Source organism: Pristiophorus japonicus, chromosome 5 (assembly GCF_044704955.1).
Source record: "Pristiophorus japonicus isolate sPriJap1 chromosome 5, sPriJap1.hap1, whole genome shotgun sequence".
Lineage (NCBI taxonomy): Eukaryota > Metazoa > Chordata > Chondrichthyes > Pristiophoridae > Pristiophorus > Pristiophorus japonicus.
The window spans coordinates 110983185-111010934 of record NC_091981.1 but is presented as its reverse complement, the minus strand read 5'-3'; positions in this window follow the sequence as shown (position 1 = coordinate 111010934).

Sequence of the window (27750 nt, the reverse complement as noted above, 5' to 3'; positions counted from 1 at the left end):
GGAAAATTGATATCCAGGTGTGGGCGCGGAAATTTCACAGGAGTCTGATGTGGGCAGTTATCTTGGAATCGCACCAAATGCAAAACTCTTCCTCTGATCCCGCCTGTAATGTATGCTCACAGGTTTGTAGAGCTGTTGAGGAAATCCCCTCCATGCCTTTCAGTTTTGCACTGAGGGGATTCCTGTACGGGTTGCTCTTGCACATTCTTCACTTTGCCATCCTTGTCTGCCGTCCGGACATGCCAAGGAGCACCATTTTGCCATCCAGAGGAGTCCTCCCTTTATTTATTGGGGACTTGGCCTGGAGGGTGTTGCATGGAGCAGTCCCATTCAATAAGTTTTTAAGTCGGTTCACGGACTCCCAGGCCGCCTGGAATTTCTGCGGTCTAGAGGAGTCCGTGTTCCACATTTATGTCAAATGTGTGAGGTGCAGCCTCTCTTCCAATATTTGAAGAGGCTGCTCCTCAAATTCTGGTTGCACTTCAGTCCCACGCTCCTGATCTTTGGGCACCCTGTGCGGAGGGGAGCGGGCAGGAAGTCCTCCTCATAGGACTGCTCTTGGGCATGGCCAAGGTGGCCATCAACCGGTCCACGCAGTGGGCGGTCAAGGTGGTTGTTCAGCCCGACTGTCTGCCTCTCTTCCGCGATTGCATCCGAGCCAGGGTGTCCCTGGTGATGGAGCACACAGAATCCACCGGTACGCTTGTGGCCTTCCGCGAGAGGTGGGCACCATCACCCCCGGCAACCAAATTTTAATTTGATTTAAGTTTACCGCCCAAAGTTTAATTCGTTTATTTTGTCGGTTTTAGTCCCCCCGCCCCCACTTTAATCAGGGGACACTTGTTTACATGTTTACAATGAAAATAGTTGTAGAGCTGTTGAATTGCTCCGAGTGCTGTCCTACAGGGGTCGAGTGCTAGTCATAAACCAGCTGGTGGCCGCTATGCTGTGACTTTGACCCCTCCCCCTGCGTTTGTCACGAAGATACAGAATAAGCTGGTCGACTTCTTCTGGAACAACAGGAAGCACTGGGTCTCTGCTGTGGTCCTGAATCTCCCGCTTTGGGAGGGCGGTCAGGCGATGGTGTGCGTCAGCACCCAGGCTGCGACTTTCCATCTTCAGACCCTGCAGAGATACCTGTACCCTCCTAGATGGTGTGCACTGGCTTATGCCAGCGATACTGCCTAAGTTACGACTCGCAGCTCCTGGGGGGCGTCAGGACAGCCATGCAGGGGCTGCCTGTCTTTTACCAGGAACTCATCAGGGTCTGGAACAGAGTCGCCACCAAGCGCAGTTCTCCCCCGTTTGAAGTGGCGGCTGTCCTTCGGGAGCCGCTGCTCAGGAATCCGTACCTCCATGAGCGCGGTTTTAGGTGGCAGGCGGACGAGAGGACTGTGTTTGGCAAGTTGACTAGGGTCAGGGACCTACTCGATGGCGGAGGAGTGTGCTGGATGGCGCCTAAGGAGCTGGTACGGTGCCTATTGGGCCGCCATCCGACGCGCGGCCAATGCCATCGAGTCGCTAAAAACAGCACTGGGCCCTGACTCCGTTAGGTGTGTCAAGGACGTTCAAGCATGTGGGACGATCCCTTCAGAACTGACCCCTGTCCAGATGGATTTCCTCATTGGCGCCAAGCCCTGAAACCTCCCTCGGGAGCTGGCGCCTTACAACTTGAGCCTCCTCCGGGAAATCCCCTCCGTGCCTTTCAGTTGTGCGCAGAGGGGATTCCTGTACGTGCTGCTCTTGCACACTTTCCACTTTGCCATCCTCGTCTGCCGACCGGACACACAATGGCGCACCATCTTGCCGTCCGGAGGAGGCGGGGGGCCCAATGGAATGCTCTCTATGTGGAAGTCCTCCCTTTATTTATTGGGGACTTGGCCTGGAGGGTGTTGCGCGGAGCAAATGGGTTCATGGACTCCCAGGCCGCCTGCAATTTCTACCCTAAATGCAGCCCCTATTCCATTATTTGAAGGGGCTGCTCCTCAAATTCTGGTGGCACTTCAGTCTCACACTCCTGATCTTTGGGCACCCTGTGCGGAGGGGAGCGGGCAGGTCAGAAGGCCTCCTCATAGGACTGCTCCTGGGCATGGCCAAGGTGGCCATCAACCGGTCCAGGCAACGGGCAGTCGAAGGGGTCGTTCAGCCTCTCTTCCGTGGTTACATCCGAGCCAGGGTGTCCCTGGAGATGGAACACGCGGTGTCCACCGGTACGCTGGCAGCCTTCTGCGAGAGGTGGGCACTGGAGGGACTGTAGTACATCATCACCCCCGGCAACCAAATTTTTATTTGAATCAATAATGATTAAAGTTTAATTTGTTCATTTGTTGGTTTTGGTGCCCCTTTAATAAGGGGGTATTTAATTTACATTTGATTTACAGGTGCAACTAAAATAGTTGTAGAGCAGTTGAGTTGGGAGTGACTTAGCCAGTCACGTGATGTTCACAAGACTCAATAAAACCCCAGTCAGTTGGGTTCAGGGGATCCACGATGTGGTCGGTAGTTGTGAGCCTGGTGGATGAGCTGGTAAGGTGTAGTGTGATTGTTAAACCTTTTGCTAATAAACCAACTAGTTCTTAATAGCAATGTGTTGCTATGAATTCTTAAGCAAAGAACCCATGAAGCAAATACATTACACCGACAAAGCTTGTGGAGTTAGGGGGAAAGACCTCCATGAGCAGACCTTCATTGGCATGGGGATGTATCTGCAGCATCCCCTGCCGAAGACTCTGGACACCTGGATGGAAGCAAGCCTCCCTGTGGTGGGGTGCTGATGGGGGATGGAGGTGCCCGGCCACCTCCCTGGAAAGTAATGCATTGTGCCAAGCAGCCCGATGTATCAGAAGACTACTTTAAAATGTTTTAAAAATTTCCCCCATTCTCCTCGATCGTCGAGGGTCCAGGTTGCGACCCTGGCCTTGGCCCATTGGTGGGACCCACTTCCCTCTTTCAGGAGGCTGGTATCTCGTTCAACGTGTGAGCCTCCGAACTGACATCTAGGGCTGGATTTTCGGCTTTGATGGTTTTGGGGCGGTAATGTCGGCAGGGCGATAAAGTTTGTACCCGGGAACAGTTTGCGCCTCAGTCATCAAAATTGGGCAGCTGGGCCCTGAGTTTTGGAAAATCCTGAGCTAAAGAGCCAGGCTGGGAGTGCTCTGAGATACGCCTGCGGAAAAAAAAACTGAAACCCCCCCCCACAAAAATATTCCCAATACATAGCCCATGCCACCACAACATAAATCACAAAAAAAAATTAAAAGAAAAAACAATTACATTTACTTTAGGAATGCATTACTAACCTCTCTGCAGTCGGTATAGGTTCCCCACCTGATTTCCCAGGCATTTACTGTGGGGCGCGCTACGGGGTGTACGGGCCGGGCGGGAGTCAAAAAGCGCGCTGGTTTCGCAATCGGCTGTTGCACACTGGCGCAGCTTTTCCGGGTGGTACTGCTCCACACCGCCGCAAAACCGACCCCGAAAACCCCCACGGGGTGCTGGAGGCTGACCATCTGCTCAGAAGAACTCACCACCACCATTGCCGCCGTTCTGTGGTGAAAAACTAAGCGCAAAGGATAAGTCTTCCAATCATAATGTTGGGCTTCTGACAAAACAGCAGAGTGCAGCGGATAAAAATATTGAAGTCATGAGGTTCAGCTAGCTGACAGCATTACAGATTCTGAGAGCCTTACATTGGGTATCCCAAAGAGAACAACATCAAAACAGAAAGGAACAGCAAGTCCCTTCAGGGGTGTATTTAACCTAAGGTCAATATTTTGTCTGCATAAAAAACATGGACAGCAATGTTCACATAGAAAAGTACACAGGAAGACCAGGATTAACACGCTTGTATACTCAGCTTCCTGCGGAACCCGATAGCCTCACCACCAGAAAGACTGCCTACTTTCATCTCTGTAACATCGCCCGCCTCTGCCCTATCTCACCCTGTATGCTGCTGAAACCCTAATCTCACCATTTTTCACCCCCAAATGTGACTATTCAAATGGTCACTTGGAGGGCTTCCCATTGTCCAACCACTGTAAGCCTCAGTTCTTACAAAACTCTGCTGCACCAAATCCTACTCATCCATCACCTCCTCCTCGCTGACCTACATTGGCTCTCAGTCATCCAACGCCTCTCACTTTAAAATTCTCATCCTTATATTTAAATCCCTGATGGTCTCACCCTCCCTATCTCTGTAACCATCTCCAGCCCCACAACCTACATCTCTCCTCAAACTCTCCATTCCTCTGACTCTAGTCTCTTGTGCATGCCCCTTCCATCAGCCTTCAACTGCTTAGATTCCATGCTCTGGAATTTCCGCCGATAATCCTCTGCCTCTCCATCTTCCTCTCCTCCTTTAGGACCCTTCTTAAAACCCACCTCTTAGACCAAGCTTTTAGTCACCCCTCTTAACACCTTCCTGGCATCCATTTTTGATTACGCCTCTATGAAGCACTTCCGGACATTTTTCTACATTAAAGGCTAGTTACTTTAAAGGCCAGCTCCTCAGCCTGGACTGCAGAGAAACCCTTATGTTCCAACCAACTCTTTTTATACTTCCCAAATTTCTGTAGATTTTGTTATTTTTAATTGTAAATAATAATATAAATGCAAAGTATTGTATAAAAGTAATGAAAAATGGAATGGCTCTAAATTGGGCACTGAATTAATTCTGTGTGCTCTAGTCCAATTATTCCCTGCCTTCTGAACACGCTTCGCCTGAAGGCTATGTTAGGTCTTGACTTCCCATGTATTGTATAATAAATCCCGAACCATAACAATAATAATCATCCCAATAATAGTCATAATAATTATGATGAATAAAATAGTGAGCGGTTGACTGCGAATAATCGAACTTGCTTTTAAAAAAGTGTGAATGAGAGATTTTTAGCATGAGTGCTTCTGCTCGACAGCTCTGCAGTAGTAAAAACAACTTTTACGCTTGAAGCATTCAGTTTCAATTTAAATGGTTCATATTAGTTTGCAAATATTATTTTAAGTCTTTCGTGAACATGTAACATCTTGGTGCTGCAAACTGCTGTGCTGCAGGTCCATATAATGTAGTTGTTCACCCAAAGTTTGCCACAGTGATTTCTTACTCTTAGCTGAACCAACAGAGGGAAGGAAATGCTAAGCTATTTGTAGCAAAATCATAAACTCAAGTCTCACTTATGCAGTTATAATTTTACTCCAAATACCAAATAGATGAAATTTTGTGCCCAGGTATTTCTATGTAGAAAGGGAAAACCAGAAAGATGAGCTATCCTGTTCTAAAGCATGAGCATTGTTCATAAGGAACATAGGAACAGCAGTAGACCATTCAGCCTTGAGCCTGCTCCGCCATTCAATTAGATCATGGCTGATTTGTACCGCAACTCCATTTACCCACCTTAGCTCCATATCCCATGACACCCTTATCTAACAACAATCTATCGATCTAAGTCTTGAAAGCTCCAATTGAACAAGCATCCATAGCCTTTTGGGGGAGAGAATTCCAGATTGTATGAAAAAGTGCTTCCTGATTTCTAGCTTAAATGGCCCAACTCTAATTTTAAAATGATGTCCCTTCATTCTTAATTCACCCACCAGACACAATAATTTCTCTGTATCTATCCTATTGAATGCTTCTAACATTTTAAACACCTCGATCAGATCACCCTTCAATCTTTTATACTTAAAGGGAATACATGCAAAGTTTATGCAAACTGTCCTCAGAATTTAACCCTCCAAGTTCTGGCATCATTCTGATGAATCTGCGCACAAGGACAATATATCCTTCCTGAGATGCGGTGCTCAGAGTTGAATGCAGTACTCCAGATGGGGTCCAGCGAAGAGTGACGTCATCAAGGTCCAGGTCGATGATTGGAGCGTGGGCAGATATAGCAGGAATGGCGAAGGAGCGGCGAGAGATTGTAGAGGGATGTGATCGGGGCCCAGGAGAGGGGTGAGTTCGGGGCCAGCAGAGGTGAGGGCCCGGGGCAGCATGGGCCAGCCCACACTGCGATATGTGTGCGCACTAGGTCCGTGCAGCAAAGCAGGTCTCCAGTCATTTTGGTTAATCCTTGCCACTGAACCAAGACCTAGCTCTGTCAAGCCCGTGTGGTGGCTGGTGTGCAACGGCCACCCCACGTTAAAAAAAATCCACGCACAGGCATCTTCCACCCTTCAGGATGTAATTCAGGACCTGGAATATTAGGTCCTTTATTGAAACACCTGTGAACTCATCCTTTTTTTGGCGTGGAAGCAAGTCATCCCGTTTCGAGGGACTGCCTATGATGATGATGATGATGATGATGAATTGATATATATACACCACCAGTATATCAGTATATTTACTGAGTAGGGAGATAAATATACAAGGGTAGAAATCCCCTGGAACCAATAGAGGAGGCAGAGGTGCAGTGAGGTGGGATTGCCGCCTGCCACTGTGACCAGATCCTGGGATGGGGTCATTTGAGTATTCCGGGTTAGCAATTACATCTGTAGCAGCACAGCAGACATGCCCACCCTATGGAAGAAGCAAATTTTGGAGAGGCATCAAGCTGCTCCGAGAAGACAAGCCTGAGGCTGAAATCTAGCTGAAAATCATTTTATTTTTGGATTCCCCTCAGTGACTACAGGGGCAATTTAGCTCAGGTAATTGATCCCTGTGGAATTGATTTCTTTGGTTTTTGTTACTCTTGGAACCTTCTGTAGCCTCCCATACCTGCTTTCAGCATGTTCCTTGATTTTTCTGTCATTTTCTTTTGCTTCCTTTTGTGTACGTTCACAATTTATGGTAAGGAATTCTCATTAATTTGGCAGTATCTAATGTCCAGTATTAAGATCAGAGTGCAAACTTATTTCTGAAACCTCCACTTTTATGTGTTTCTGGTTTTCCTTGCCTGTTAATTCTTGAATCAGTACTCCAAATTAACAACACCGACTGTTGATGATGATACTTGCTGCTTCGATCTGTTTGATTTAGTTGAGTAATTAACATCCATGGCACCCAAATTTCATAAGGCACCTAATAAGAAATATTTACTTACTAGGAATTTTCATTATAAAATGAGTGTGTGCTCTGTTTGTAAAATCATGCATTCCTTTTATCTTTGTTATATTTCTCACAGTTGTTTTAATTTCCCTTGCTGTATATTTGTGGGGAAGTCTGAAACTTGCATTATGTGCAGGAGAGATAGCAAAAATATTATTTCTGGGCACTATTTAAAAACAAACCACACCACTTCCAATTAGCAAGTGGGTTCATGTCTATAATCCACAATATTCAGAGCTGCCTATCTAAGCTGTGCCATCATGGGAATGTGCTGTGCAAAGGCTATACATTCCAAGAGCAAAGATAAAAACAAAGATGGAGTCGTGATTGACTGCTCCAGGATATCTGCAGGCAGCCATTTTCAGAATGCTCTTGGCAAAGGCCTTTAAGTAGGTCCTCTTGGCTGCAGATTGTTGTGGGTTTATAAATAGAGGAACAGAATATTACAACAAAGAGATTGTGCTTTAAAAAGCACTGGTTAGGTCTCAGCTGGAGTATTGGAGACAATTCTGGGCACCACATTCTGGAAAGATATAAAGGCCTTAGAAAGAGTACAGGGGAGGTGTACCAGGATGTTACCAGGGATGAAGGACTTCAGTTATGAAGAGATTTGGAAAGGTTATGCCTGTTCTCCTTGGAACAGAGAAGGTTAAAAGATGACATAATAGAGGTTTATAAGATGTTGAGAGGTGTTGATAGAGTAGGAATCAAAAAACTATTCCCTCTGGCGGGTGGGTCAATAACCAAAGATCATAGATTTAGATCATTGAGAAAAGATCTAGCTGGGTGATGACGAGAAAGTTTATCACTCTGTGGGGGTGAAATTGGCATGCTGTGTGCCTCCGGGGGGTGCTAATGGGGTGTAAAAGTGCTTTTGGGTGGTGGGGGGGGTTGGTTAAGAACATAAGAAATAGGAGCAGGAGTAGGCCATACGGCCCCTTGAGCTTGCTCCACCATTCAATAAGATCATGGCTGATCTGATCATGGGCTCAGCTCCACTTCCCCGCCTGCTCCCCATAACCCCTTATCCCCTTATCGTTTAAGAAACTGTCTATTTCTGTCTTAAATTTATTCAATGTCCCAGCTTCCATAGTTCTCTGAGGCAACGAATTCCACAGATTTACAGATTCCTCAGAGAAGAAATTTCTCCTCATCTCTGTTTTAAATGGGCGGCCCATTATTCTAAGATTATGCCCTCTAGTTCTAGTCTCCCCCATCAGTGGAAACATTCTCTCTGCATCTACCTTGTCAAAGCCCCTCATAATCTTACACATTTCGATAAGATCACCTCTCATTCTTCTGAATTCCAATGAGTCCTACTTAACCTTTCCTCATAAGTCAACCCCCTCATCCCCGGAATCAACTTAGTGAACCTTCTCTGAACTGCCTCCAAAGCAAGTATATTCTTTGGTAAATATGGAAACTAAAACTGCACGTAGTATTCCAGGTGTGGTCTTACCAATGCCTTATAAAGCTGTAGCAAGACTGCCCTGCTTTTATACTCCATCCCCTTTGCAATAAAGACCAAGATACCATTGGCCTTCCTGATCACTTGCTGTACCTGCATACTATCCTTTTGCGTTTCATGCACAAGTACCCCCAGGTCCTGCTGTACTGCAGCACTTTGCAATCTTTCTCCATTTAAATAATAACTTGCTCTTTCATTTTTTCTGCCAAAGTGCATGACCTCACATTTTCCAACATTATACTCCATCTGCCAAATTTTTGCCCACTCACTTAGCCTGTCTGTGTCCTTTTGTAGATTTTTTGTGTCCTCCTCACATATTGTTTTTCCTCCCATCTCCCATCTTTCCTCCCGTCAGCAAACTTGGCTACGTTACACTCAGTCCCTTCCTCCAAGTCGTTAATATAGATTGTAAATATCTGGGATCCCAGCACTGATCCCTGCGGCACCCCACTAGTTACTGGTTGCCAACCAGAGAATGAACCATTTATCCCGACTCTCTGTTCTCTGTTAGTTAGCCAATTCTCTATCCATGCTAATATATTACCCCCAACCCCGTGAACTTTTATCTTGTGCAGTAACCTTTTATGTGGTACCTTGTCAAGGCTAATCAAGGCTGAGATTCAGCTGAAGGACCTATAATTTGAAATGGGTAATTTTAATCCTGTGCAATCTCTGGGGAGGCCACATTTAGCATGCTATGTGCAATTTTGGACATCATACCTTCAAAGGGATTGATTAATTCTTGAAAGAGTAATGAGGAGGATTCTGTAAGTAAGGACTCAAAGTTATAAGATTGAGTCATGAAACTGGATTTGTTTTCAATAGAGAAAAGAAAACTAAAAGGGGACATACTAAATCTCTTGAATATAAGGCTGGATTTTTGGCCTTGGCCTCTGGTAGCACTCGGATGGGCAGTAAAGGGTGTTTTAAGACGTAACAGCGGGCGGTCAACTTTTACCGCCTGGTCTTCAATTTCAGCTCATGGTTTGCGGCAGCGCAAAAATTTACCGCCCTGCCTCTAGTTTCAATGAGATCATGACGTCAATTATCGTGCAATGCTCCACTAGCGTCCTGGCTGCAAAATTGCGTCCTAATGCAACATTATAGCCCCACCTCAAAAAACACCTGAAAAAACAGGTTTTTGATCGAGTCGGCCACATATTTAAATGGAGCGAGGAGGATCCTACCTTGCAGGGCACAGTACTGGGCCCAAAATTGGTGGCCCAAAATTGCCGCTGAGATTTCTTGGCGGTCTCCCTGGTTTCTGGGCAGTCTCCCCTCCGAGCGAGTTTGGTGGAGGCCTCCCGCCGGCGGGGAGAGAAGACCGCTGCATACCGTCTGCTGGCGTGTGTTAGCGTGCAACGCGCAGAAGAGTCCTCCCACCCGCCGAGCTGCCAGTTTGGTCGGGCGGTCCTCCGCTGCAGCAGGGAAAAAGACTGCCGCGTGGAGGCAGGTCTAACCTCAACGGTAAGTAAGAAGACCTGCAAAAAAAGGTTAATCCACTTTTCTTTCTTTTTTTTTTTGCAGAGATTCAGGTGGATGGGGTCCCCTGAAGGATTTCTTGTGTTTTTTTTAATTTTCGAAAATTTAACATTATATTACCTCTCCCCTCCCTGCCGCCAGGCAGTCTTTCCCACATTTTTTCATGAAACCTCTGCCCAAAATCATCATCATCATCATCATCATCGTCGTCAGGATCTCAGCGGTCCTTTGGACGGTACTAGGGCGGAACTTAGCTTCCACCAATTTCGGGCCCATTGACTGCAACATTCACACAGAGCATGCTGCGTGTAGCTCTGACTTAAAAGCAGCAGTTCTATCTGCCATTACAGTGACCTTACAACATCAGTGAGAGAATTTAATGGGGGCATTACTAGTTCACCAGCGTATCATGCTCCATGCTGTTGCTAGGCAGCGCCAAGATAGAAGAAGTGGCTTGAGGAGTGGTGCAGAAGTGAGGGATTCAAATTCCTGGGACATTGGAACCAGTTCTGGGGGTGGTGGGACCAGTACAAATCAGATGGTCTGCACCTGGGCAGGACCGGAACCAATGTCCTCGGGGGAGTGTTTGCTAGTGCTGTTGGGGAGGGGTTAAACTAATATGGCAGGGGGATGGGAACCTATGCAGGGAGACAGAGGGAAGTAGAATGGAGGCAGAAGCAAAAGATCGAAAGAAGAAAAGTAAAAGTGGAGGGCAGAGAAACCCAAGGCAAAAATCAAAAAGGGCCACATTACAGCAAAATTCTAAACTCAAAGTGTGTTAAAAAGACAAGCCTGCTGGTTAAAGAGTAAATTAATACAATAGTAAGTAAGGACATTAGCTTGGATGATGTGGAATCGGTATGGGTGGAGCTACGGAATACCAAAGGGCAGAAAACGCTAGTGGGAGTTGTGTACAGACCACCAAACAGTAGTAGTGAGGTTGGGGACAGCATCAAACAAGAAATTAGGGATGCATGCAATAAAGTACAGCAGTTATCATGGGCGACTTTAATCTACATATTGATTGTGCTAACCAAATTGGTGGCAATGCGGTGGAGGAGGAGTTTCTGGAGTGTATTAGGGATGGTTTTCTTGACCAATATGTTGAGGAACCAACTAGAGGGCTGCCCATCCTTGACTGGGTGATGTGTAATGAGAAAGGACTAATTAGCAATCTTGTTGTGCGAGGCCCCTTGAGGAAGAGTGATCATAATACGGTAGAATTCTTCATTAAGATGGAGAGTGACACAGTTAATTCAGAGATTAGGGTCCTGATCTTAAGGAAAGGTAACTTCGATGGTATGAGATGTGAATTGGCTAGGATAGACTGGCGAGTGATACTTAAAGGGTTGACAATGGATAGGCAATGGCAAACATTTAAAGATCACATGGATGAACTTCAACAATTGTACATCCCTGTCTGGAGTAAAAATAAAACGGGGAAGTGGCTCAACCGTGGCTAACAAGGGAAATTAGGGATAGTGTTAAATCCAAGGAAGAGGCATATAAATTGGCCAGAAAAAGCAGCAAACTTGAGGACTGGGAAAAATTTAGAATTCAGCAGAGGAGGACAAAGGGTTTAATTAGGAGGGGGATAATAATGAGAGGAAGCTTGCTGGGAACATAAAAACTGACTGCCAAAGCTTTTATAGATATGTGAAGAGAAAAAGATTAGCGAAGACAAACGTAGGTCCCTTGCAGTCAGATTCAGGTGAATTTATAATGGGGAACAAAGAAATGGCGGACCAGTTAAACAAATACTTTGGTTCTGTCTTCATGAAGGAAGACACAAATAACCTTCCGGAAATACTAGGAGACCGAGGGTCTAGTGAGAAGGAGGAACTGAAGGAAATCCTTATTAGGCGGGAAATTGTTTTAGGGAAAATGATGGGTTTGAAGGCCGATAAATCCCCAGGGCCTGATAGTCTGCATCCCAGAGTACTTAAGGAAGTGGCACTAGAAATACTGGATGCATTGGTGATCATTTTCCAACAGTCGATCGACTCTGATTCAGTTCTTGTGACTGGAGGGTAGCTAATGTAACACCCCTTTTTAAGAAAGGAGGGAGAGAGAAAACGGGTAATTATAGACCGGTTAGCCTGACATCAGTAGAGGGGAAAATGTTGGAATCAATTATTAAGGATGAAATAGCAGCGCATTTGGAAAGCAGTGACAGGCTTGGTCCAAGTCAGCCTGGATTAATGAAAGGGAAATCATGCTTGACAAATCTTCTAGAATTTTTTGAAGATGTAACTGGTAGAGTAGACAAGGGAGAACCAGTGGATGTGGTGTATTTGGACTTTCAAAAGGCTTTTACCAAGGTCCCACACAAGAGATTGGTGTGCCAAATTAAAGCACATGGTATTGGGGGTAATGTACTGACATGGATGGAGAACTGATTGGCAGACAGGAAGCAGAGAGCCGGGATAAACGGGTTCTTTTCAGAATGGCAGGCAGTGACTAGTGGGATGCCGCAGGGCACAGCCTCAATTTTAAACCGAGTTGAGAAGGAATTTCTTCTCCCAGAGGATTGTGAATCTGTGGAATTCTCTGCCCAGGGAAGCAGTTGAGGCTAGCTCATTGAATATATTCAAATCACAGATAGATAGATTTTTAACCAATAAGGGAATTAAGGGTTATGGGGAGCGGGCGGGTAAGTGGAGCTGAGTCCACGGCCAGATCAGCCATGATCTTGTTGAGTGGCGGAGCAGGCTCGAGGGGCTAGATGGCCTACTCCTGTTCCTAATTCTTATGTTCTTATGTTCTTATGACCCCAGCTATTTACAATATACATTAATGATTTAGATGAAGGAATTGAGTGTAATATCTCCAAGTTTGCAGATGACACTAAGCCGGGTGGCGGTGTGAGCTGTGAAGAGGATGCTAAGAGGCTGCAGGTGACTTGGACCAGTTAGGTGAGTGGGCAAATGCATGGCAGATGCAGTATAATGTGGATCAATGTGAGGTTATCCACTTTGGTGGCAAAAACACGAAGGCAGAATAATATCTGAATGGCAGCAGATTAGAAAAAGGGGAGGAGCAACGAGACCTGGGTGTCATGGTACATCAGTCATTGAAAGTTGGCATGCAGGTACAGCAGGCAGTGAATAAGGCAAATGGTATGTTGGCCTTCATAACTAGGGGATTTGAGTATAGGAGCAGGGAGGTCTTACTGCAGTTGTACAGGGCCTTAGTGTGGCCTCAGCTGGAATATTGTATTCAGTTTTGGTCTCCTAATCTGAGAAAGGATGTCCTTGCTATTGAGGGAGTGCAGCAAAGGTTCACCAGACTGATTCCCGGGATGGCAGGATTGACATATGAGGAGAGACTGGATTGACTGGGCCTGTGTTCCTTGGGGATAAGAAGGATGAGAGAGGATCTGACAGAAACATAGAAAATTCTGAAGGGACTGGACAGGTTAGATGCGGGTTGAATGTTCCCGATGTTGGGGAAGTCCAGAACCGGGGACATAGTCTAAGGATAAGGGGTAAGCCATTTAGGACTGAGATGAGGAGAAACCTCTTCACTCAGAGAGTTTTTAACTTGTGGAATTCTCTACTGCAGAGAGTTGTTGATGCCGGTTCATTGCATATATTCAAGAAGGAGTTAGATATGGCCCTTATGGCTCAAGGGATATGGAGAGAAAACAGTAAAGGGGTACTTAGGTGAATGATCAGCCATGATCTTATTGAATGGTGGTGCAGGCCTACTCCTGCACCTCGTTTCTATGTTTCTAAGGGCATGTGGCCATGACGGCCCACAGATGATGAGAGGCCGAAGACGTCAAGGGAGGAAGGCTTTCCCCTCATGGGTTTACAGGCACCAACGCTCATACCTCCAGCTCTCTGAGGAGCAGCGTGTGAAAAGGCTGCACTTCCGAAAGGAATTGCTGACAGAGATATGCTATCTCCTACAGAGAGACCTACAGCCTTACAGCACCAACAGGACTGCGCTGCCCGTCGCAGTGAAGGTGACTGTGGCGCTAATCTTCTATGCCTCTGGCTCCTTCCAAACAGCAGCAGGGGACATATGCAGCATCTCTTAATATACTGCACACCGCTGCATTAGCCATTTCGCAAAGGCTCTGTACGCCCGCAGAATGGACTTCATAAATTTCTCAGTGCACAGGGACAGCCAGAATGAACGGGCATGTGGGTTTGGCAGAATTGTCGACTTCCCAAGGTTTCAAGGAGCCATTGACTGCACACACGTGGCCGTGCGAGCACCATTCCACAATGCAGAGGTATTCAGAAACCAAAAGCGATAGCACTCCCTAAACATACAGCTGGTCTCCGACCACACGCAGTGCATCCTCACAGTGAATGCCCGCTATCCAGGGAGCGCACATGATGCTTTCATCTTGTGTGAAAGCAGTGTCTCACGATTGTTTCAGCGACCAAGGGAATGGTGCGGCTGGTTGCTCGGGGTCAAAGGATATGGTCTAGCCACCTGGCTCATGACCCCACTCCACAAATCCACCACAGAAGCGGAGCAACACTATAATGACAGTCAGGCACTCACCTGCAACATCATCAAACCGACAGTTGGGGTGCTCAAGCAGCGATTCCAATGCCTGGACAGTTCTGGAGGCAGTCTTCGATATTCCCCTTGACGGGTCTCCAAATTCATTGTGGTGTGCTGCATGATGCACAACTTGGCCATCATGAAGGGCCAGGTATTGCCAGTGGGGAGTGCAGGCAAACCTCAGGAGGAGGAGGACGATGTAGAGGAGCCTGGCAAGACCCCCATTGGGGCAGGCTGCGGACCAAGAGCCGCACGTCGCCAGCTCATGATGGACCGGTTCTCTTGAATGGAGGAAGCTGAGGGATGTAGTTCATGCTGGGCATGCTTTGTGCCACCATAAAGGCACAGTTCTTGTGAATTTTGAAATGATACACATGACAGCAATGGCAAAGGGTCAAAGTGACGTTTTACTGCAGCAAAGTAACACCAAAAGAAAACAATACAATAAAAAAACGTTCTGCCGCAAGGCATTCAAGAACAGTGAAGTGCATTAATTCAACTTAACTATTTACAGATGTTATAACGATAAATCAGGGCATCTCCACAATGTTGTCCTACCCCTTAATGGGACTTGCCCTGAGCTTTGCCCACCCTTCCCTTCATCCCCCTCCCACGACTGCTGCACCCTGTAAATGAGGCATCATTCCTACAGCAAGGCTGGAGGGCTGTTGTGTTACTGGGCCAGACAGTGTACACTAGGACGATGCCCTGGACCAGCTCTGGGCCTGGAAGGCCTGGCTGCGGACTGCTGCGTCTCAGCATCGGCGGCAGTGGTCTCTGATGGATCAGGAGTGGACTGCATTACGTGCAAGGTCAGAGAGTCAGTGGTGGGAGCCGGAATACAATCATCTTGAGGATGGACTGCACCTTCCATTTCCTGGGGACCACTGACACATGGGGCTGGGCCTCAGCATCTGGAGCACGATGTTTGCCCACAACATGCTGGCCTGCTTCAGCACCGTCACTTCCGTGTTGTACACTGGGGAACACAGAGAGGATGGCAGCGGTCTGTGATCTCATGACATCACCAAGCTGCAGCGTAGCTTGTGCCTGCGATGCGATCGCTGCTGTAACCTCACCCATGGCACATACCATGCACTCTGGAACTCCACTCTTGCTGCTGGAGCCCATCTGCCTCTGTGAGCAGCCAAGGATGGGCTCGCTGCAGTCCTCAGATGCACGGACAATGCGTGAGGCTTCCTCCGCCTCATTCACAGCAAGTGTGTGTATGCTCTGCGGGACCCTACCCATGCACCCATGAGCTCATGGTGTATTTCCGTGTTCTCCCTGGACATAGCCACCAAGTTCAGGTCCATGTCTGCCTGTCTCTCAACAGGACTATTGTGCCGACTCACCCTCGGGGGAGATGGCCTCTGAGTTTTCCCTCCCGTTGGGTGTTGCTGTAGGCCACTGGGGCCAGGAGCCTCCAAGTTATCAAACCCCTCGAAATCACACGGTGGGACTGATGGGGTCTCACGCTCAGGGTGTACACTATCCTCCCCTCCCTCGTCATCTCCCCCGTGGCCAGATGTGGACGCTTCATGGGAAGGCTGCTGCGCTTCTGGCTGATCATCTGTAAGCAATGGTTAGCAACAGGAGAGGGTGCAGCCAGATAAGAGGAAGGTGGCATTGGACATCTATATGTAATGGGGCTATTAGGGATCAAGAAATACACATCAGTTGTGTTATATATGTAAACTTGTATTTACTCTGTACAGCCACCAGAGGGCTCATCCTCCAGAGTCCCAAGGGATCCCATAATCCTTTGGGAGCACAGGTATTTAAGGATGCCTCTCAGGTTGGAGAGGCACTCTGGAGACCTGCAATAAAAGACTGCGGTCACACTTTACTTTGAGCTCACAGTGTTCAGTCTGACTCTTTCTCCATACACAACAAGTTGCAAATGCCATTCACATACCATCACTACCCACTGGGGGCTCAGCCTCGCCGCTGGCCCGTGCGGCCGACACTCTCTGCTCCACCTTGGTCAGCTCCTGCAGATCAGGCTCTCCGCCCCCGGTGCGATGTTTCTCCCTTCTATTATGCGATAACTTGGCCTGCAATAAGAACACTATGAATGGTTGAGCAAGTGTCAGCTTCTCTTGTGCCACATGTGCCTTTCATAGTGGAATAGCTGCCAATGTGTGGAAGTGGAAATGTGTTCAGTTCAATCTGTGTGGCTGGTGACTGATCATGCTAGAAAAGTGGGAGGAGGTGAGAGCCAGATAGCATAGCGGCTCAGGGTGACCTTTGGACTACGCATGACAGCAGTGGAAGTGGAGTGCAAGGGGGGTTGACAATGATTAGAGGACAAGAGGGTGTGTGCATCCTGAATGCAGAGGGCATGGCTACAGAGGTGAGCCTGCAGCTTTCAGATGGCTTCATCAACCCACACCATGGCCTGGAACACATAGAGAAGGGACAGCTCCATCAAAGACTTAACATTGTGTGAGATAATGATCTTGAAAGGGGTGCGTAAATGTGAGGTCGCTGAATTTCTTGCGGCATTGGGTGGCAGTTCTAACCACTGTGTCTGCTGCTGACACCTCCTGGGCTATGTCCTTCGATATTTTTTTAAGACACTGGGCATGGGCCTTCTTCCACCCATTAGATGCAGTGCAGGCCACCTCCTCTCTATGGCCTGCACCACCGCCTCAGCAGCCGCTGCAGAGAAGCGGCATGCTCTGTATCTTCCCTCCTGCTGCGACATCGCTCCCGCTGTGATGGAAGTGGAATGTTGCATCTGCACATGCGCAAAGGAAATCGCCACGCCCTAAAGTTTCGCCTGCACCCGGGAAGATTGGAATGCGTCTGCGCATGCATGACATGTGGATTTTTTTTAACGCTACAATTTTCGGCTGTGGCAGAAAAGCGTCTGCTTTTGCGCCCCCGATCATGGAACCCCTCACTTTCTGCCAAATTTTGCGGACGAGGACCACCTCGCCGTCATTACTGCCCTGAAATTGCAAATGCCAAAAATACGTCTAAATAAGCTGAATAATTCCTTTTTGTCACTACTGGTTTTTTTGTCAGTACTTGGGATGGAAATTTTGGCAGGGACCTGTAACACCAGATCCCTTATCATTTATCTTTCATAATTTTTCAACATTGCCAGAAATGATGCAGGCATACTTAAATAAGGCAATAATGACAAAGTATTGGCCTATGCTGGATGCGACTCACGTCAGCATTCAAGAAATGTCCAATGCTACTAGGTGACAGGAAACACAAAGGAAAGGAACGTCTACAACAAGAACTTGAATGAAGATAGAGACAATTCCAGCTAATGCTGTTTATGGTTGGCATTTCCTTCCCCCGATTGAAGGCAGGCAATGGGGAAACCTTGGGCGTGCTACCAGTAGCAAGCTACCAAGTGCAGGTGGCAGCACCATCGGAAGTCTGCTGGATATACTTAAATGAGGTTGATCAAGGCCAGCATTGGATCAGGTAGGTAGGCAGAAGTCCCAAACCACCAACAGTACAGCGGCAAAGGAAAATCTAGACTGGTCATTTTTAATTTGCAATAGAAGACAAGTGCAAAATAACAAGCTCAATTGAAGGTAGAGAAAATGTTTGTTCCCATGGAATAATAGATGCAAGTTTGCAGAATTATCTCCTATTAAGCGCAGTTAAAGCAATATTGATTCTCTTTTCCTTTAAGAAGAGCTGGAGAGATGTTTTTTAAGAACAGAATTGATGTAGATAAGGAATGGCATAGATGGTAGGATGCTCTACGGGACACACTGATTCATGTACTGCTGGGACCATAGATCAGTCACCTGTGTTGTAAATGCAGGTTGTAAGGTTGGATTAATATCCTGGACTTTTGCTTAATTAGCTTGAGGAATTGGAGAGAAGTTCTATAAAGATTTATCTTCCTGCAAATTCAACTTTTTGTATTTATTTTCCTCCAGAGATTGAAGGGTTTTAGTAGAGTATGCAAATTGTATTTTATAGATAAGAAGGGATCGATGGTTCAAATTATCTAAGTCTAAATTTGGACGGTGTTTCAGAAAAAAAGTTTTCATTTTTGTTCTGTTGTACACAAAAGTAAAAAAAAATAGATTTCAATTGAGCAGTACTTAAACGGATAAGGAATCAGCATCATGGCAAGCGAGGCATGAAAACAGTCTGAGATGACTGAGAGCACTGTTCTAAGAATTGGAACAAACTAGATGGACTGAATTCGGCAGTGTAGTGGCCGGTTTTGCTGAAGAAAATGCAGCCGTTTCACTTGCGCTGGCTTCCGACGTGCAACACTGCGGCCGCCATTTTGGGGAGGTCGGTAGCGCTGCCGTTGCCTGCGCTCGCCTCCCACATGTAAATATACGGATCGTGAGGTCAATCCGTGTGAAACGGCTGATTTGACGTACGATTGTGATTTTGGGCATCACCGCACACCGTAATGCCCTCTCCAAAACACGCATGGAAGAACGTACATATAACACTACTGCAGAGAAGCTATTTCGAGCTACTTATAGGGACACACACATCTTTCAGGTATGTTTAAATTTTAGCATTTAGACTTTTTTTTACATTTTATTGGAGTAGTGGATGGGCGAAATACATTTAAAAAGTTGTTAAGGTGTCCAGTGATGTCCAAAAGGAGTGCTGCTGGATGCTTGCAAGGCTTTGAATGTTAACATAAGAACATAAGATTTAGGAGCAGGAGTAGGCCATACAGACCCTCGAGCCTGCTTTTTTTATTTGTTCCTGGGAAGTCGGTGACTGTGAAAGAATGGCAATATATTTTCAAGTCAGGATGGTGTGTGTCTTGGAGGGGAACTTGGAAGTGATGGTGTTTCCACGCGCCTGCTGCACCTGTCCTTCTAGGTGGTAGTGGGTGTGGGTTTGGGTGGTGCTGTCAAAGAAGCTTTGGTGAGTTGCTGCAGTGCATCTTGTAGATGGTACACACTGCAGCCACAGTGCGCCGATGGTGTTGGGAGTGAATGTTTAAGGTGGTGGATGGGGTGACAATCAAGCAGGTTGCTTTGTCCTGGATGGTGTCAAATTTCTTGAGTGTTGTTGGAGCTGCACTCATCTAGGCAAGTGGAGAGTACTGCATCGCACTCCTGATTTGTGCCTTGTAGATAGTGTAAATGCTATGGAGTCAGGAGGTGAAACACTCGCCACAGAATACCCAGCCTCTGACCTGCTCTTGTTGCCACAGTATTTATGTGGCTGGCTCAGTTATGTTTCTGGTCAATGGTGACCCCCCCCAGGATATTGATGTTGGAGGATTTGGCGATGGTAATGCCGTTGAATGGTTAGACACTCTCTTGTTAGAGATAGTCATTGGCACTTCTGTGGCACGAATGTTACTTGCTACTTATCAGCCCAATTCTGAATGTCATCCAGGTGCATGCTGCATGCGAGCATATTATGTGAGGAGTTGCGAATGGAACGGAACACTGCAATCATCAGTGAACATCCCCACTTTTGACTTTATGATTGAAGGAAGGTAATTGATGAAGCAGCTGAAGATGGTTGAGCCTGGGACACTGCCCTGAGGAACTCCTGCAGCGATGTCCTGGGGCTGAGGTGATTGGCCTCCAACAACCACAACCGTCTTCCTTTTGCTAGGTATGACTCCAGCCAGTGGAGAGTTTTTTCCCTGATTCCCATTGACTTCAATTCTACGAGGGTTGCTTGATGCCACACTCGGTCACGCTCACCTCACCTCGGTAATTCAGCTCTTTTGTCCATATTTGGACCAAGGCTGAAATGAGGTGTGGAGCCGGGTAGTCCTGGCAGAACCCAAACTGAACATCGCTGAGCAGGTTATTGGTAAGTAAGTGCCTCTTGATAGCACTGCCGACGATACCTTCCATCACTTTGCTGCTGATTGAGAGTAGACTGTTGGGCCAGTAATTGGCTGGATTGGATTTGTCCTTTTTGTGGGCAGGACATACCTTGAGCAGTTTTCCACCTTATCGTGTTGATGCCAGTGTTGTAGCTGTACTGGAACAGCTTGGCTAGAGGCACGGCTAGTTCCACCATTCAGTAAGATCATGGCTGATTTTCGACCTTAACTCCACTTTCCTGCCCGATCCCAATATCCTTGATTCCTCTAGAATCCAAAATTCTATCTATCTCAGCCTTGAATATACAATGATTCAGCATCCATAGCCCTTTGGGGTAGAGAATTCCAAAGATTCACAACCCTCTGAGTGAAGAGATTCCTGCTTATCTCAGTCATTAAATGGCTGACCCTTTATCCTGAGACTGTGCCCCCTAGTTCTAGTCTCTCCAGCAGGGGAAACAACCTCTCAGCATCTATCCTGTCAATCTCCCTCAGAATCTTATAAATTTCAATGAGATCACCTCACATTCTTCTAAGCTCCAGAGAGTATAGGCACAATCTACTCAATCTCTCCTCATAGGACAACCCTCTCATCCCAGGAATCAATTTAGTGAACCTTTGTTGCACCGCCTCTAAGGCGAGTATATCCTTTCTCAGTTAAGGAGACCAAAACTGTGCACAGTACTCTAGGTCTGCTCTCACTAAAGTCCTGTAAAATTGTAGCAAGACTTCCTTACTCTGATACTCCAACTCCCTTGTAATAGAGGCCAACATGCGCAGTGGAGTCTGCGCGCGTGCACAGTAGCTCCTGGCCCCCAGATTCTGCATGCGTGTGCTGCAGGCTGTGTGGGAGGGGCCCGAAGCACGCCACCCCTAGCCCTGGCCGAATGGGCTCCTGGAGCGGGTGACCGACTATGCGGAGGAGAAGGAGATCCTGAGCCCGGATCTGGAGATGACAAACAAGAAAGGGAGAAGGAGCTGGCATAAGTGACCATCAAGAAGGAAGATGTCGATTGCTCTCACTGACTGATCGAGTGTTCCTTGGCTCTGTCTCGGAGATGTTCGGAGGGGCGGGGGTAGCAGGAAATCAAAGAGATTGGGGGCAAGACATGAGTAGGATGGGACCTGGGCAGGCTCGTATGTTTAACGTTGCCCCCTCTCCCCCCCTCCCTCCCTCCTCCTCCCTCTCCTCCTCCTCTCCCGGCCGTGGTTCATGACCCTATCCCTAGCCGAGTGGCATGCCGTTGCTTGCTGCCTGCGTGTATGGGCTGCGTGTGCTTGCTGCTGTGTGCGCCCGAACGGGTAGGTGAGGTAGAAACTTTTAATTTCTTATTTATTGATTTATTGATTATTTTTTATTTTTTATTCATTGATTTATTGATTGATTGATTTATCATTTATTATTGATGATGGTTCTTTATTTTTAAAAGTGAAGGTGTTTAGTGCTCTCTCTTCCCTCCCCCACCGCCCCCACCCACTCCCCCCATCTCTGGCTAGCTACGCTAATTTCTTAACAAGGTTTACACAACGTTTTTCGTGGCATACAAAAGTGGACACTTACTCCATTCTAAGTTAGTTCAGAGTAACTTTTTGCAGTCTAAACTGGCAAAACAAGTGTATGTGGCTGGACATGCCCCCTTTTGAAAAAAACAACTCAAACAAAACTAAACTAACTCACTGAAACTGGAGCAAATTAAATGTGGAGAATTACAATTTCTAGGATACTCAAAAAAAAACTAGTTGCTCCAAAAAAAAGGAGCAAATCCAGTTGAAACTTGGGTCCATTATAATTTTGTAAGTACCTTGTTACCACATCCTTAATAATCGATTCCAACATTTTACCGCCGATTGATATCAGACTAACTGGCCTGTAGTTACCTATTATTTCTCTCTCTCCTTTCTTGAAAAGCAGGGTTGCATTTGTTACCTTCCAATCTGCTGGGGCCTAGAATTTAGTGAATTTTGGAAGATCACAACCAATGCATATACTATCTGTGCAGTCACCTGTGGCAGAAGGTGGGTAGTGGTGTTCCATAAGGATCAGTGCTGGGATCACTGTTGTTCACAATTTATATTAACATTTTAGACTTTGGAATCAAAAACACAATTTCTAAATATGCGGATGACACCAAATTGGGGAGGATAGTCAATACTGAGGAGGACTGCAACAAATTACAGGAGGACATTAATAAACTTGCAGAATGGGCATATAATTGGCAAATTAAGTTCAACACAGATATATATGAGATATTACATTTTGGTAGGAAGAATAGGGAGGTCACTTATTACTTAAAGGGTGAGAGTCTAGGTGGGGTAGAGGAACAAAGGAATCTCGGAGTACAAAAACACAAATCACTAAAGTTGCAACACAGGTTAACATGGTCATAAAAAAAAGCAATCTAAGCACTAAGATTTATTTGTACAGGTATAGAATTGAAAAGTAGGGAAGTTATGCTAAACCTGTATCAAACCTTGGTTAGACCACACAGAGTACTGTACAATTCTGGTCGCCATATTATAAAAAGGGTATAGAGTCATTGGAGAGGGTGCAGAGAAGATTTACAAGGAAGATACCAGTAATGCGAGGGTATACATATCAGGAAAGGATAAACAGGCTGGGTCTCTTTTCTCTTCAAAAAGAAGGCTGAGGCGTGACTTAATGGAGTTCTTTAAAATTATGAAAGATTTCGATATCGTGGATACAAAGAGAATGTTTCCACTTGTGGGGAAGAGTATAACTAGAGACCATCAATATAAGATAGTCACCAAGAAATCCAAAGAGTGGCGAGAATGTGGAACTTGCTACCACAGAGAGTGGTTGAAACAAATAGTATAGATGCATTTAAAGGGAGGCTAGACAAGCATATGACAGAGAAGGGATTAGAGGGTTATGCGGATAGATTTAGATGAGGAAAGACAAGTCAACCCCCTCATCCCTGGAATAAACCTAGTGAACCTTCTCTGAACTGCCTCCAAAGCAAGTATATCCTTTTGTAAATATGGAAACCAAAACTGCACACAGTATTCCAGGTGTGGTCTTACCAATGCCTTATAAAGCTGTAGCAAGACTTTTCTGCTTTTATATTCCATCCCCTTTGCAATAAAGACCAAGATACCATTGGCCTTCCTGATCACTTGCTATACCTGCATACTATCCTTTTGTGTTTCATGCACAAGTACCCCCAGGTCCCGCTGTACTGCGTCACTTTGCAATCTCCATTTAAATAATAACTTGCTCTTTGATTTTTTTTTGCCAAAGTGCATAACCTCACACTTTCCAACATTATACTCCATCTGTCAAATTTCTGCCCACTCACTTAGCCTGTCTATGTCCTTTTTCAGATTTTTTGTGCCCTCCTCACACATTGCTTTTCCTCCCATCTTTGTATCATCAGCAAACTTGGCTACGTTACACTCAGTCCCTTCTTCCAAGTCGTTAATATAGATTGTAAATAGTTGGGGTCCCAGCACTGATCCCTGTGGCACCCCACTAGTTACTGGTTGCCAACCAGAGAATGAACCATTTATCCCAACTCTCTTTTCTCTGTTAGTTAGCCAATCCTCTAACCATGCTAATATATTAGCCTCAACCCCGTGAACTTTTATCTTGTGTAGTAACCTTTAATGTGCCACCTTGTCAAATACCTTCTGGAAGTCTAAATACACTACATCCACTGGTCCCCTTTATCAACCCTGTTCGTTAGAAGGCAGTTCATGTTTGAGAGCTGGAGACTGCCTTGAAAACTAAAAGCCTAGCTTTAAGGAAAGGCAACTTCACTCCAGCGTTGTGAACGTGTCAGCCTGTCAGCAGCATGATAGTCGCTAGGCTGTGCACTAAAATCATTTAAATTAGCAGGCTGCTCCAAATTGAAGTGCTGCCTGCACTTTTTGAATGGGTGCAGGCATATCTTGCATCGCGGTGTCCGCTCCCGTATCCTTCTGGTATCGAATTTCCTGGCCAATAGATTTTGCATTCTTACCTTCTGAAACCTTAATGTATTTTTTAAAGGGGCATTCACATTTCATGCAAGACAATCTAATAAGTTATAAAATGGAGAGATGCACAGTGAGATGGTATACAATATGATATTGATGTAATGCTGAACTTGCTTGGCAGAGTAAGTTTACATTTTTAAAACAAAACTCAGAAATTAAGCTAGCAAATGACCTCAGTTGCTAAACCTACTGACCGGTATTATGTCTTTCAAGTCAGCAAGGTTTGATTCCTAATCTATGCTAAACTAACTGAGCTCAGACACAGCATTAGTAGGGGCACAGCAAATTGCTCCATGTCCGTTGTCTAGGAAGATAAAGGGGTTAATTTTGACTTTGGGCGATGTTGTGTATAGAAGAACTCCACGAGGCTGAGTACTGTGAACTAAACTTAGTGTGACCTTAGTCTTTATTACAACTCCAGAGTGCCTAAACAACATGGCAGCCAGGTGTATGTGCAGGTAACCATTAGGACTCCAACAGTCACGCCCTCTGGTGGCAAGTATTACATAGTTACATACATAACATCACTCCCCCCCACAAAGTCTTCAGTACAAGTTATTTACAAGTTGAGGCAATCCGGAGCCCTTCGCTCCCCGTTTGATCATCTAAGTTCAAAACCTGGCTTATGTGAGTTGGCCGGACCATTGCTGCACTGCACCGCAGCTGGTCTGACCGGACTGTCAGGAGCAGTGGGTTCATCCTCGTGATTGACAGCGAGGTCGATTGCTGGTTGGATGTGTGTTGGTGGATCGTTGATGGTGATGTCATTTTCAGCTTGTTCCTGGTTGTCAGTAAATCGCAATTTGGTCTGATCTAAATGCTTTCTGCACGTTTGGCCATTTAACAGTTTGATTATAAACACCCTATTTCCTTCCTTAGCCAAAACAGTGCCAGCAACCCACTTGGGACCATGACCGTAATTCAAGACAAACACAGGGTCATTAACATCAATGTCATGTGATTGTGGTACAGATTCTGCCGGTGTCGCCGAGTTTCCATGTGATCATTAAGATCTGGGTGGACTAGGGAGAGCCTGGTTTTGAGGGATCTCGTCATTAACAATTCTGCCGGGGGAACCCCGGTGAGTGAGTGGGGTCGCATCCGGTAACTGAGCAGAATGTGAGACAAGCCGGTCTGCAGGGAGCCGTCCGTCACGCGTTTCATGCTCTGCTTGATTGTTTGGACTGCCTGCTCCGCTTAACCATTAGACGCGGGCTTAAACGGAGCAGACCTGACATGCTTGATGCCATTGCGGGTCATAAACTCGTTGAATTCTGAGCTGGTGAAACATGGTCCATTGTCGCTGACAAGGACACCGAGCAAGCCATGGGTGGCGAACATGGCCCGGAGGCTTTCAATGGTGGCTGTGGACGTGCTGGATGACATGATTACGCATTCAATCCATTTGGAGTAAGCGTCCACAACTACTAAAAACAGAAGAAAGGGTCCGGCAAAATATATGTGGATCCTGGACCACAGTTTGGAGAGCCATGACCACAGACACAGTGGAGCCTCACTTGGTGCATTGATCAGTTGCGAGCAAGTGATGCACTGATGCACGCATGACTCAAGTCTGAGTCAATGCCGGGCCACCAAACATGCGACCTGGCAATTGCCTTCATCATCACAGTGCCTGGGTGGGTACTGTGTAGGTCGCGTATAAATGTTTCCCTGCCTTTTTTTGGCAAAGCCATGCGATTTCCCCATAAGAGACAATCCGACTGGATGGACATTTCATCTTTGCGTCGGTGAAGCTGCTTAATTTCATCTTGAATTTCCCTGGGAACGGCTGACCAGTTCCCATTTAGGACGCAACTCTTTACTAATGACAGCACAGGATCCTGGCTGGTCCAGGTCCTGATCTGGCGAGCTGTGACGAGTGACCCCTTGCTCTCAAAAGCATCCATGACCAGTAGCAAGTCTGCAGGCAGCGCCATTTCAACCCCAGTGGTGGGTAATGGTAGCCGGCTGAGAGCATCGGCACAGTTTTCAGTGCCTGGTCTGTGGTGGATAACATAATCATAAGCGGATAATGTTAGTGCCCATCTTTGGATGCGGGACAAAGCATTTGTATTTATACCTTTGCTCTCTGAAAACAGCAAAATAAGTGACTTGTGGTCAGTTTCAAGCCCAAACCGTTCCAAATAGGTAATGGTGCATTTTCTTAACCCCATAAATACATGCTAACGCCTCTTTCTCGACGATACTGTAGGGTCTCTCAGCCTCAGACAGACTTCTAGACACCTATGCAACTGGTTGGAGGTTGCCCGATACATTGGCTTGCTGTAAAAAACAGCTGACCCCGTACGATGAGGCGTCACAAGCTAGCACTAAATGGGTCATAGTGTACAAGTATTTGAACATTGCAGGTTTTTGGCCTTCTCAAAGACTGTGTCTTGAGATTTGCCCCAAACCCAGTCGTCACCCTTACGTGGCAACATGTGCAAAGGTTCTAACAACGTGCCCAACCCGGGTAGAAAGTTACCAAAATATTTGAAGAGCCCCAGGAACGAACGCAACTCCGTCACATTCTGTGGTCTGGGTGCATTCTTGATGGCCTCTGTCTTTGAGTCTGTGGGCCTAATGCCGTCTGCTGCAATCTTTCTCCCCAAAAATTCGACTTCTGGTGCCAGGAAAACACACTTGGAGCATTTCAGCCTGAGTCCTACTCTGTCTAGGTGACTTAGAACCTCTTTCAGGTTGTGTAGATGTTCGATGGTGTCACGACCAGTGATCAGGATGTTGTCTTGAAACACAACGGTGCGCGGAACAGATTTCAGCAAACTCACCATGTTTCTCTGGAAAATGGCTGCAGCCAAGCGAATCCCGAAAGGGCACCTGTGGTATATAAACAGCCCTTTGTGTGTGTTGATGCACACTTTTCGAAGATTCAGCCAGCTCCTGTGTCATGTTGGTGAAGGTTCGGTCCAACTTGGTGAACGACTTCCCCCCACTAACGTTGTGAACAGGTCACCGTCTTGGGCAGTGGGTACTGGTCCTGTAGTGAGACTCGGTTAATCATTACCTTGTAGTCTCCACAGAATTTGACCGTGCCATCGATTTTCAACACCAGAACAATTGGACAGGCCCACTCGTTGAACTCGACTGGCGATATGATTCCTTCATGTTGGAGTCTGTCCAGTTCGATCTCGACTTTCTCCCTCATCATGTACGGAACCGCCCGAGCCTTGTGATGGACGGGCCGTGCATCAGGGCCTAGATGGATCTGTACCTTGGCGCCTGTGACGTTGCCGATGCCTGGTTTGAATAGCGAGGGAAACTTCTCAACACTTGAGCACACGAGGCGTCATCCACTGAAGATAGTGCTTTGATGTCATTCCAATTCCATCTGATCTTTTCTAGTCAGCTTCTGCCGAACAGGTTTGGGCCATTGCCTGGAACAATCCACAATGATAGTTCATGCACAACTCCATCATATGA